Source organism: Delphinapterus leucas, chromosome 11 (assembly GCF_059928025.1).
Source record: "Delphinapterus leucas isolate spDelLeu-1000000601 "Yukka" chromosome 11, BTC_Dleu_Yukka2, whole genome shotgun sequence".
In the NCBI taxonomy this organism is placed as follows: domain Eukaryota; kingdom Metazoa; phylum Chordata; class Mammalia; order Artiodactyla; family Monodontidae; genus Delphinapterus; species Delphinapterus leucas.
The window spans coordinates 13095530-13108185 of record NC_143139.1 but is presented as its reverse complement, the minus strand read 5'-3'; the positions used below and the strand labels follow the sequence as shown (position 1 = coordinate 13108185).

General features: G+C 41.4%; 1 long non-coding RNA gene across 1 annotated transcript in view; it reads right to left on the bottom strand.

The window, feature by feature from the left end:
* Window positions 1-12656, bottom strand: part of LOC149747958 (uncharacterized) — a 150136-nt gene that overhangs the window by 55198 nt on the left and 82282 nt on the right. The window contains exon 4 of the long non-coding RNA XR_016394878.1: window positions 4585-4691. This is a non-coding gene — a long non-coding RNA (uncharacterized LOC149747958). The remainder of the gene's footprint in view (window positions 1-4584; window positions 4692-12656) is intronic.

The following is a 12656-nucleotide window of genomic DNA, read 5'->3' as shown; positions in this document are numbered from 1 at the left end:
GCACCTCTTTCTGGCCCCTACCATAGACCGCTTTAACCCAAACCTTTTTCCAAGACTTCCCAAGTCTTCTTACGCTCCCTGAAATCTGAGCACCACTGCCTTAAGGGACAGTTCAAGCTGGATAGGAGAGGGGTGTTTATCAGTTGATTGCAAATGATTCTGCAGTTAAGCACCTCCCTTGTGACCTAAAATATTTTAGATCTGTAGAATAAAAGATTTACACATCTTGATTAGGTGTGATATGCATTTTTAATTGCAAAAGAACAGCTGTAAAGCACCAGGTGTTTCTCTTACTCAAACTATTTTTTGTTTGTTTGTTCTGAGGACAAATGAAAAGACAAACTCTTACAGACAAAAATTCTTGCCCTGTAACTTTTTCAAATCCTTCTTTTTTCAGCATTTGTTCTCTGACGAAACACTGAGGCCAGTCCTTGATCTTCCTTAGAATCTTTCTTTGCTGCAAAACGTTAAATGCCAAGTTTGCGATTTGGGTTTAATGAACACCCCAAAGATCAAGAAACCTTTAAACATCTCGTCTCAGTACAAGTCAGAAGCTCTAACGGTCCCTCTCACCAATAGAAAAAGGGTTTGCCTTATTTTGTTGTTCCCCCTCCCCACCGCCCCAAATTTGCCTTCCTCTCCTTAATTTCTACATCATAATAGAAAAAGGTGCTCATTATGCTTTCACTCATCCTTAGAGATGAAAAGAGAGCTACAGAATTATAAAGATGACCCTAAGCGAACACCAAAAGAGCTTAGAACTCTCACATCGGGGCTGACACTCATGATTAGCTAAATTGCAGGAACTACACACGCTTCCATTGGAAACAGGATGCATTCATGCACTAGTTTCTTGTCTAGTGCTTAGCAACATTATCACCAAGCACCTGGAATAGTTTAGGCATTAAGTGTAATTGGTTTTGCTTTACATAAATCTGTAGCTTTGTAAATAAGCGGAGCATTTCAGCTTCTCTGTAACACCAATTAACTTAAAGGGATGCGTTGTCTGTAGGAGACTGCTGGGTTCTGTACTGTATTTCTCCCGTAATGTGCTCATTGGCTGGCAAAGCTCTGTGTCCCTGCAGTGTTGCATTGACTCCCAGTCACTTGGTGTCAAGGGTCTGTACCCAGTCACTCATTTGCTCCATTTTTCAGTTGTAAAAGATTGGGAAAATGGAGTCTTCCCTAAGAAGCATCTTCGGTGCTCTATTTCTGTTCACGAGGGAGACCTGAAAGGCAAGGTACTTGAAAATGTTTTCTGTGACCTGCAGAGCACAGATCTGACCCCAGCTGATTCTATCCATAACTGACGTCTACATCTCTTTCCTTTCTTTTTTTCTTGTAACGCTTCAATCCAATGCAGCCAAAAGTCACTGCATTGAGCCTGTATACAAAATTAAGAAAACCATATTCTTATTATGTAAATTTGCTAGTGAAAATGTTTCCATCAGAGGGACTTTTTTTTAATAACACTCAGAAATCTGCTCCTGGGAGTTGGTAAATTTTTTCAAGCTTCTGGGATATTACCCCTCATCTCTTTACTCGGTTTAATCCCTTCTCTCTCATATCCCCTTCAGGTAATCTTGATATATAGCATTCATTCCATAGCATTCATTCCACTCTGGCCAACCTCTAATTCTCTTGGTTTCTGAAAGTGTTTTGTCGACTATCAGAGTAACAGTATCACCAAAATACAGCTCATGATTCCAAAAAGTTTCCTACTAATATTATGTGATTTACAAATTGAAGGAGGGAGAATCACCCCTTCTGAAAACTGTCAGGATCCCTTGTTGGATGAGAAAAGAGCTTCAGCATTAGGACCGTGAACCAGTCCGGCGGTGGGCATAGCCCATCGCCACTGCTAGAGAAGCTGATATACAATTACCGGTCACAGGCTTATGGGTAAGGTTCTTAAATGAAATCAACAGCCAAGTGATGACAGCACACAGGTGCTGCTAACATTCAGGTCTGCTTGTAGAGAACAGGGAAATGAAAGGACCCACTCATAATAACAACCCAATACAGTTTACAAGTTGCTGTCACATGTATCGTCACATTTGGTTGGCACCACTCCTGGGAAGTAGGCACATTTTGGCATGCCCATTTTGTACACGAGACATTGCAGCTCTGAGACATTATCAAGAGTCACAGAGATACTGGATGCCACAGGACTAGAACCTTGGTCCCTCTGTCTCTAAAGAGCCAGCCCCTTCTACAAATGACACTCATAATGTCACCAACACTGGATCATCCCCAGCCACTCAGGTGAAACACTCTCTAAATAATCCAAAAGGGAACAAGAATGAAAAGAAAGACCACATTGGGGTCAGAGACTCTGACAAAATGGTTACCCAAAACAGCATGTTTCTAATGGTTACCCAAAACAGCATGTTTCTAACATCTCTTTCCCTGCCCTCAGCTTCCTCTGTGGAGCCAGGCACTACCCTCATGTGGACTTTAGGCTGCTAGAAGCACCGCACTGAAAAGACCTGCCCAGACTGACCACACTGGGGTTGGGAAAGAGGGTCTTGGGCTCAAAAGCATCCTTTCCTTCCCCTTTCAACAAAATGCCCTCAGATGTGCTATAGTCAATTCCAAACTGCTTAGGAAAGAACGGGTTAAGAAAAACAAATTCACCCCCCAAAATGTGATTAAGATTTGTGAAGACTCCTGTAGTACTTGCTGAGTACAAGACACTGTTCTAAGTGTTTTTATTTAATATTAACTCATTAATCATCACAGTTGCTCTATAAGTACAATTGTAGACCCCATTTTACAGATACGAAACATGAAGCACAAAGGAGTTAATAACTTTCCAGGGACTTCCCTGGTGGTCCAGTGGTTGAGACTCTGTGCTTCCAGTGCCGGGGGCACGGGTTTGATCCCTGGTCGGGGAACTAAGATCCCACATGCCGTGTGGTGTGGACAAAAAATAAAAATAAATAATTTTCCAAAGGTTATACATGCAGCATGGACAGAGTAAAAATGTGGACCTAGGGATCCTGATTACAGATTCCAGGGGCTAGCCCTCTCTATATAGCTGCCTCTCAGTAAAGCTGTTGTCGACAATAGATTTTTATGTATTCTCAGGGCAATTCCATGGAAGACAATGCCTTAGCCCAAGGGATTTCAGTCTCTTTCTGTCCCAACACAAAAGAACGTGACTTCTTCCATCAGTCCTTGCTGGATGGAAACAACAGGTACTTTTAACACCCCTAGGTAGTGCCCCCTCCCTCCCTTTTTGTGAATAATTATTGTTCTCCTGCTTACACCCAAAGGCATGACTCTAAGGGCAGAATTTCAGACTCTATGGTAGTGAGTGGGTACTTCTATCTCAAAACTGTTGTAGGGGGGATTCCCTGGTGGCGCGGTGGTTGAGAGTCCGCCTGCCGATGCAGGGGACGCGGGTTCGTGCCCCGGTCCAGGAAGATCCCACATGCCATGGAGCGGCTGAGCCCGTAAGCCATGGCCACTGAGCCTGCGCCTCTGCAACAGGAGAGGCCGCAACAGTGAGAGGCCCGCGTACCGCAAAACAAAAAAAGAAACTGTCGTAGGGATCCTTGTAGGGTGTTCCTTAAATCACAAGGTAAGCTGTCTGTTCCTCAAATGACAGTCATCATTAGAGATCAAGATGGAGCCTTAGGTCAACTAGTCTCTCCACTTCCTTAGCCTCTCCACAGACATTCCTGGAATTCCTCCAGCCCTGTTCTCCAGTGAGCTTAGTGGAAGCGTCAAAGATAATCGAGGACTGTGATGACAAGACCCAGCCTCTCCGTCTCTCTCTGCCTATCTCTGTCTCTCTGTCTCATTCTCTCTGTCTCTCAGTGCTCTCTCTCTCTCTGGCTCTGTGTCCCACTGAGGTTGTCTACAGTAGAATGGATGCTATTTGACAGCCAAGATCTTTTCCCCAAGTGATACATTGTCACTAGTCTACTCAGAGACTTTCCTAATTATTAAATAATAATAGCACCCAAACCTTAATCTATCACCCATCTTAGACAGGTTTGAATCCATTTACTGGCTGGGAATCAGGTTGTTGCTTCAGTTTGCTAAACCACAAGTGACCAAGTCTCATATAAATACAGTAATGAGTCAAGAGCCTATGACAAGTGTCTATTACCATGGTGGCAGCAAGTTAGGAGCACATTTAATGACATTTACGCAAAGAGCAAGGTAACACTGCTACCAGGGATAAAAGAAGGAGAAAAATGGAATCAATGGGAGGCGGAAATTTGGCAAAAATCAGGGGGAAGTCACCATAACATTGAAGAAACTACCAAGAAAGCACACATGTCGTCATCATGTCAGTTTTCATTTTCCCAAAGCAATCTCTGGAAGCAAAACGAGAAGGCAAGTCAAGAGAATATGCTAAATTTTAAAATAAGAGAAAGAGCTCTCTGTCAGAAATGCCAGAGAGGAAGTGTGAGCTTCAGAAGCCAGAGCAGTGAGAGGCCATCTGGAGACACTGATTTCCCATTTTCGTGTGATACACTGCACAGCGCAGGTGCCTGGATTCCCATGAATTGATTAGGACCCCCTAGAGCAGACCCCATGCTTCTTACCACATTCCCACGCCTCTCTTACATGAGTGAAACCTTCCTGACCGGTTTCTACGGTATCTCCGTAAATGCAGACTTCTGCCTTCATGCAGCTTGTACAGTTCTGCCTTACTTCTTTGCAGCCAACCACGCCTGAAAGACAGGAACAAACAAGATGGACAAGTGTGGCAGTGAATGAACCGTTTTACTGCAATTGGAAGTTCACGGAGAATAAATTATCCTCTAGTTCAAGCTGTCCAGTAGCAATTCTCATTAATAATAACACTTCGACAACAGTCTGCCTCTCACAATGACAGTGAGTGCTGGAAACTTTATCGTTACTCTCGAAGCAGGAGTCACGTCCCAGACGGCCGGCCCAGATCACCATATGCAGCTCACAAGAGAAGGCTTAAATTACTACGAAGCTTGACTGCATAACTGTCCATGAAGTTCACTGGCTAGATGAGCAGGTGGAAAAAATCCAAGGGCTTCTCTCCTTCCAGCTTCCTCTGCTGATCCATGCTACATCGTAAATGATTTTTCACATTAATGAGTTCGTCTAGCTAAAAGGATACTTTCCTCTCTTCTTGCTTCATTGACGATATCTCTTTTACTACAGGATCTTTATTTCCTACATGTGGCCACAAGGTAATAGAGAATATGTGGTCCATGAAGACGGAGATTTTTGTGGAGATCTGCATCCCCACATATGTACTTACACACACATATACATATACTTACACGAACAGAAGGAGGGTTCCAGTCGATAGCAGGTGCTACTGCGCTTCTCCATGTGGGCTTCTTTATGTTGTCTCTCTATATGGGCTACTCTGGGCTTCTTTGAAGCTTGATGGCTGGTACCCCAGGGCAAGTATCCCCCCAAAGAAATAAAGCCAGGCAGAAACAATATTGTCTTTTGTGACCTAGCCAGGGGCTATGCAGCATCACTTCTACTGCATTCTATTTGTTGAGGCAGTCAGAGTCTTGTTTCGATTTAAAGAGGGGAAAACAGCTCCATCTCTTCGTGAGAAATAGCAAAATTCCAGAAATTCGCTTGGGACCCCAAATGTTGCTGTGGACATTTTTAGTCTAAAGAGGGACAGACATCTGTTAGACAAACAAAGGGCAGAGGCAGGAGCATTTCAGGTAACGTTAAGACGACGCATAAGCAACACGGCAAAGTGTGAAACAGAACAGCTTCTTCTGCAAACTGCAAGTTGTTTGGGCTTTTTTTTTTTTTTTTTTTGCGGTACGCGGCCTTCTCACTGCTGTGGCCTCTCCCGTTGCGGAGCACAGGTTTCAGATGCGCAGGCTCAGCGGCCATGGCTCACGGGCCCAGCCGCTCCACGGCATGTGGGATCCTCCCGGACCGGGGCACGAACCCGTGTCCCCTGCATCGGCAGGCGGACTCTCAACCACTGCGCCACCAGGGAAGCCCTGTTTGGACTTTTGACAGGAGCAGTTGTTTGACTGGAGCACAAGATTCAAGGGCAGAATAATATGACAGATTGGTGTTTCAAAAAGAACACTCAGTCAAAAAATGTAAAGGATACATTGGTAGGGGCTAGAAAGAAGTTAGCTCAGGATGGTCACTGTGTGTAAGTGAATATTGGTAAGAGATAATGAGGTCGGAGGTTAGGATAGCAGGATGGGGATGGGAAGGGGAAGAACATAGGAGATTCAAAGGCATAATGATAGGAAGAAACCATTTATTGGATTTCCACTGGGCATTTAATTATCTCAGGCACTTAATTATCTCACAGTAACTCTATGATCTGGGAATTATTACTGTCTTTATTTTGTACGTTAGGAAACTGAAACAGGGAGAAGCCAAGGTACTTACCCATTTTCCCCACAATTAGAACTAGGATTCGTAGAGTCCAACATGGAAGCCCACACATTTAATCACTAAGCTGAACTGATTGGATGTGGTGGTGACAAAGGAAAACGTGTCCAAGATCATCACCAGGTTTCTGATTCAAGCAGCAAAGTGACTGTTAATGCCACTCGACTAAAGAAAGAAATACAGGAGGATGGGGGACTGGGATGGTGGAAAGGATGTAAACATGTTTGTACATAATGAATTTGAGGTGTCTGTAGGGAGTTGAGTGGAGATTTCTAACACCCTGTTGGTGATCTACACAAGGCATGATGGGTTTTGTTCATACAGAAATGAATCCGATGTTTAAGGATCTAGTTGGAGACATTAGATGTGAACAAGTAAAATTAAACAAATATTTTAATAGCAACTTGAGACAATACTATGAAAGATGTCATAGGTCAGCACACAATTAATTTCCATCTTAACTGAAAGTAAAATAAGGATCCAGAAGAGAAAAGATCTTGATAGGTTGGGGTGATAGGACCATGTTTTACTGAGGAGGTATAACCTGGATCTTCAAAAATGGATGAGGATTGGATAAAGAAAAGAGAAAATGGAATAATACAAAGGTTTGGGATGAAGCCAGAGAAAAACTCATAGCCCACAGTGCAAGTGTTTTAAAAGCGAAAGTTTCGAAGGCAATATAGGAAATCAACACCAGAATGCCAGAGTTCTAACCTGCGGGGCAAGATATGCTGCCTCACTGAGTCTCAGTTACCCCGACTGTAAAATGGGTATTTCAGTTACGACCTCAAGGTTTTTATGAGGATTAAGTAAGATAATATATGTAAAGCAACAAGTAAATGTTTATTACTGTTTTATTTTTTTTAATAAGAAATGAATCTAAGTCATCAAACGTTTATACTTAAAAGGACCTTAAGGAACATCTAACCAAATTTTTATTTTATAAATGAGGAAATCTAGGCCCAGAGAGGTGATGCAATTTGCAAACAGAGAAACACCTATTTAGCTGGTAAAACTTCCAGGAGTTCTGACACTCAGTCTGGCTCACTGGAGTATGGATTCGCCAAAGAATTATTAGGGAAGAAGCCTCCATAGTCAAATGCTGGGTTTAACAAACAATTAGTTCAATGTCTTCAGGACTTCTCAGAAGCTTTATTATATATATTGGGAATTGCTAAGAAACGGATTTGCTATTCAGTGTTTTCTAAATTCATGTGGCCACTCAGTCCTTTGCTCAGAGAATACTTCTCAGCACTGGTATTCTTTGCTATACATTGGAGATGCTGGTAGGGTAGAAAATACATAGGCTTTGTGATCAAACAAAATTGGATTTGAGGGCTTCCCTGGTGGCTCAGTGGTTGAGAGTCCGCCTGCCGATGCAGGGGACACGGGTTCGTGCCCCGGCCCGGGAAGATCCCACATACCGCGGAGTGGCTGGGCCCGTGAGCCATGGCCGCTGAGCCTGCGCGTCCGGAGCCTGTGCTCCTCAACGGGAGAGGCCACAACAGTGAGAGGCCCGCGTACCGCAAAAAAAAAAAAAAAAAAATTGGATTTGAACTAAGTATCCATCAGGCAGTAGCTGGGCAGCCTTTGACATACTATTTAATCTCCTTGAGGCTTAGTTTCTACATCTGCAAAATAGAGTAAGAACATATACTTCACAGGACTTTGTACATCAACATATATAATGCATGTGGCAAAAGCCCTGAGACATGATGATAGTCAATATAAATCAGTCACCTGCTATTTTTTCCTCCTCTTCAATCAGCAAATACTCATTGGATATCTTCTATATTCCCCAAACTACTCTCAAGTATATATTCTTTAATATTCTATTTCTCACTCTTAGAAAAATAAAACGCATTTAGTCTTTCCTATTTGTTTTACTCTAAATAAAATATTTATGCATTAATACCAATCACCTTGATGCCAGACCTTAAATTCTTCCAATTTGGGGACTAGAAGAGATGGAGAAGTAGAAATCTCATTTATGAGAACAAAAAGTCCCTTGATTCATTGTAACAAGTCTTCATGGAATTTGGAATTTCTCCAGATACACAGTTAACAAGTTTCCTCTTGCTTGGTACTCATAACTGAATTATAAATGAGTTAGAGCTTCATACAGATAAATACTATATAAGATGGAAAGAAACTGTGATGGTTAATTTTCTATGTCAACTTGACTGGGCCATGGGGTGCCCAGATTAAACATTATTCTATGGATGTCTATGAGGATGTTTCCAGATGAGATTAGTATTTGAATCAGTAGACTCAGTAGACTGTCCCCCCATAATGGGGGTGGACATCATTTAATCTACTGAGGGCCTGAATAGAACAAAAAGTAGAAGAAGGAATGATTCATTCCCTCTCTACCTGCCTACTGATCTGGGACATTGCTCTCCTGCCGTTGGACTGAGACTTACATCATTGCTCCCCTGGTTATCGGGCCTTCAGACTGGGACTGGAATTATACCACTGGTCCTGGGTCTCCAACTTGCAAACAGTAGGTCATGAGACTTCTCAGCCTTCATAATTGTGTGAGCCAATTCTTCATAATAAATCTTCACATGTATATCTTAATGGTTCTTTTTCTCTGGAGAACCGTGACTAATACAGGTTTTGGTACTGAGTGTGTTTCTAGAAGAACAGAATATTAAGAATGAGTTTTCTGAATTGGTTCCAGAGTTTATGGAATTGGCTCTCTAACGTGATTAGATTTAAAGTTGCTAATGACTCTTTCTGGTAGTAAAGAGAGGGCTGACAATCCACAGCATGATCTGGCAATAGACATATGCAAAACATCTTCATTGGGCACTCACTTATAAGAATCAAGAAGCTAGGTAACTCTGTGTACTACATATGATACTTTCATTTTTTAAAAACGAATGAATATAATGACATTGGTTGCTACTAATGTTGCTGGACAAAGTAGTGTAAGAAAAGGATGAACTCAGGGGTCTGAATTCCCAGTTCAAGTACCACATAAATAACCTAAAAGTTTCTTTGTGTGTCCTGAGGGAGATTCTTGTTTCCTGTAGCTGCAGGGCTGAAAATTTGAAAATCAATGCAGAACCATCCTGGGAATGAATTACAATGCAATTTGTTAACGTCTGGGCATTGATCCTGGAAGCTGGGATGGGGTCATCTGGGAAGACCCTGAGGGAGCTGGAGACATGGAGCCTCTAAATTCTGATGAATCTTTGTCAGTGGAAGAGGTCTCCCCACCCTCCAGTGGAACTAGCCTCTCCAGACCTTTCCATCTCAGTCTGAGGGGATTCACCCTGCATTGCCTGAGGAAACTGTTAAGGCCTTTCCCTGAGGCAGCTGCCAAGCAAGACAATGCTGAGTATCCTCAGGACCCACCCCTACATCCCTCTTCACCTCTAGACCTGTAACTGGACTCAAGTCCTAGTAGACTCCTAAAGGGGAGGTAATGGACTACACTCTAGAAGAACTACATGAGTTTTCTAATTTATACAGTCAGGAAAACAGGGAACATGTATGGGTATGAATATTAGGAATATGAGATAAAGGTAGAAGAAATACAAAGTTGGATCAGGCAGAATTTATTAATATGGTTTCACTAAATCAAGATTATACATTAAATATTACAGCTCAGGGAGTTAGAAAGGGTTCTAACAGTTTGTTCAGTTGGTTGGTTGAAACATGGACCAAAGAGTGGCCCACAGTGAGCAAACTGGAAAATCCCAACCTGCCTTGGTTTAAAGTATAGGAAGGGATTCAAAGGCTTAGAGAGAGAGGCTGGAATGTTAGTGTGGATTTGTCATTTAAGACCTACTCACCCACACTAAAAAGGCCCAGAAGACATACTTTTCACCAATACTATGAGAAATAAGGTAGTGATGGAGCCCCAGCATCCTTGAAGAACTCTGTAATCACTCTGCTGTGTAGGCCAGACCTTACACTGGGAACTGCAGTCACTGAATTGGGAAACTTAAATGTAATGGGAGTGATTGGATCCCAGGGTGACAGAGGCCAAGTGACAGCACTCAACCACCAAAGGCAGGGTGAGCCTTCTTACCATGATGGACAGCAGAGTCAAAGTAGCAATCAGGATAGCCTGACTCATGCAGACCTATGGCACTGGCTAGTTGATCATGGTGTTCCCAGACATAAGATGCTAAATTCTTACTTAATGCGTATCAGCAGAAAAGTTCTAGGTCAAGTGGACACAAGTTTAATCTGAATCATAAAAACAGAGAGTCACAGCCATCTGAACCATTTCCAGGCTTGAGCCACCTTACAGACCCAGAACCACTTGGATGAAGTGGGTGCGGGGCAGGTCCCCTTGAGAAAGGACCCCAGTACACTACAGAAATATACTGTTAATTTTCCTCCTAGGCCCCCCCAAAAGGTACCTACTGCCTTTTACCAGAGTACTTGTACACTGGGGATAAGGAAATGATCAAACTTTGGGGGAACTACTGGATACTGGCTCTGAACTGACACTGATTCCAGGAGACCCAAAACATCACTATGGCCCACAAGTCAGAGTAGGGACTTATGAAGGCCAGGTGATCAATGGAGTTTTAGCTCAAGTCTAATTCACAGTGGGTCCAGTGTGTTCTCAAACCCACCCTGTGGTTATTTACCCAGTTCCAGAATGCATAATTGGAATAGACATACTTAGCAGCTGGCACAATTTCCACATTGGCTCGCTCTCCTATAGATTGAGGATTATTATCGTTGGAAAGGCCAGTGGAACACATTAGAACTGCCTTCACATAGGAAAACAGTAAACCAAAAGAAATACTACATTTCTGGAGAGACTGCAGAAGTTAGTGCCACCATCAAGGGCTTGAAAAATGCAGATATGATGATTCTCACCAAACCCCATTTAACTCTCCTATCTGAACTGTGCAAAAGACAGATATCAACACACATACACACAAAAATCAGTAAAACACAAAGGAAGATGCCAAGGAAAGAAATGCAGGACAAAAGACCTATAAGATTAACAGGAAACAGATAAAATGGCATTAATAAATCCTTCCCAATCAGTAATTACTTTAAGTGTAAATGGCTTAAATTCCCCAATCAAAAGACGTACAGTGGCTGAATGTATAAAAAAAAAAAGCAACTATATGCTATTTGTAAGAAACTCACTTTAGGTTTGATACACATATGCTGAAAGTGAGGGGATGAAAGAAGATATTCCATGCAAATGATAACCAAAACAGAGCAAATGTGGCTATACTTATATCAGACAAAATAGACTTTAAGTCCAAAACTGTCACAAAAGGCAAAGAAGGACATTACATAATGATAAATGGCCAATTCAACAGGAAGACATAACAATTATATATATATAATTATATATATATATATATATATATATATACACACACACACACACACCCAACATCAGAACACCTAAATATATGAAGCAAATATTGACAGAACTGAGGGAGAAATAGACAAGAATACAATAACAGTAGAATACTTCAAAAACCTACTTCAAGTAATGGATAGAACATCCCAGTCAGAAGATCATTAAGGAAACAAAGGATTTGAATAACGCTATAGACCAAATGGACCTATACCAAACATTGCACCCAACAGTAAAAAAATACACATTTTTCTCAAGCACACATGGTTTTTCCCAAGATAGATCTTTTTCCATGTTAGGTCACAAAACAAGTCTTAACAAATTTAAGAAGATTGAAATTATGCCATATATCTTTTCTGATCACAGTGGAATTAAACTAGATACCAATGGCTGAAGGAAAAGTGGAAAATTCACAAATGTGTAAAAATTAAACAACACAGTCTTGAACAACTATTGTGTCAAAGAAAAATTTAAAAATAAAATTAGAAAATACCTCAAGACAAATAAAAATGAAAACACAACATACCAAAACTTACGGGATGCAGCAAAAGCAGTACTTACAGGGAATTCATAGCAATAAATGCCTACATTAGAAAAGAAGAAAAATCTCAAATAAATGATCTAACTTTACATCTCAGGGAATTAGAAAAATAAGAAAAAACTAAGCTTAAAATTAGCAGAAGGAAGGAAATAACAAAGATGAAAGCAGAAGCAAATGAAATAGAAAATAGAAAACAATAGAAAAAAATCAATGAAAGTAAGAGTTCATTTCTTGAAAAGGTAAAAGAAAAAATTGACAAAACCTTAGTTAGACTAACTAAGAAAAAAAGAGAAGACTCAAACAGAATCAGAAATGAAGAGACAATACAAGTGATGCCACAAAAATAAAGAGGATCATAAAAGACAACTATGTACAATTACC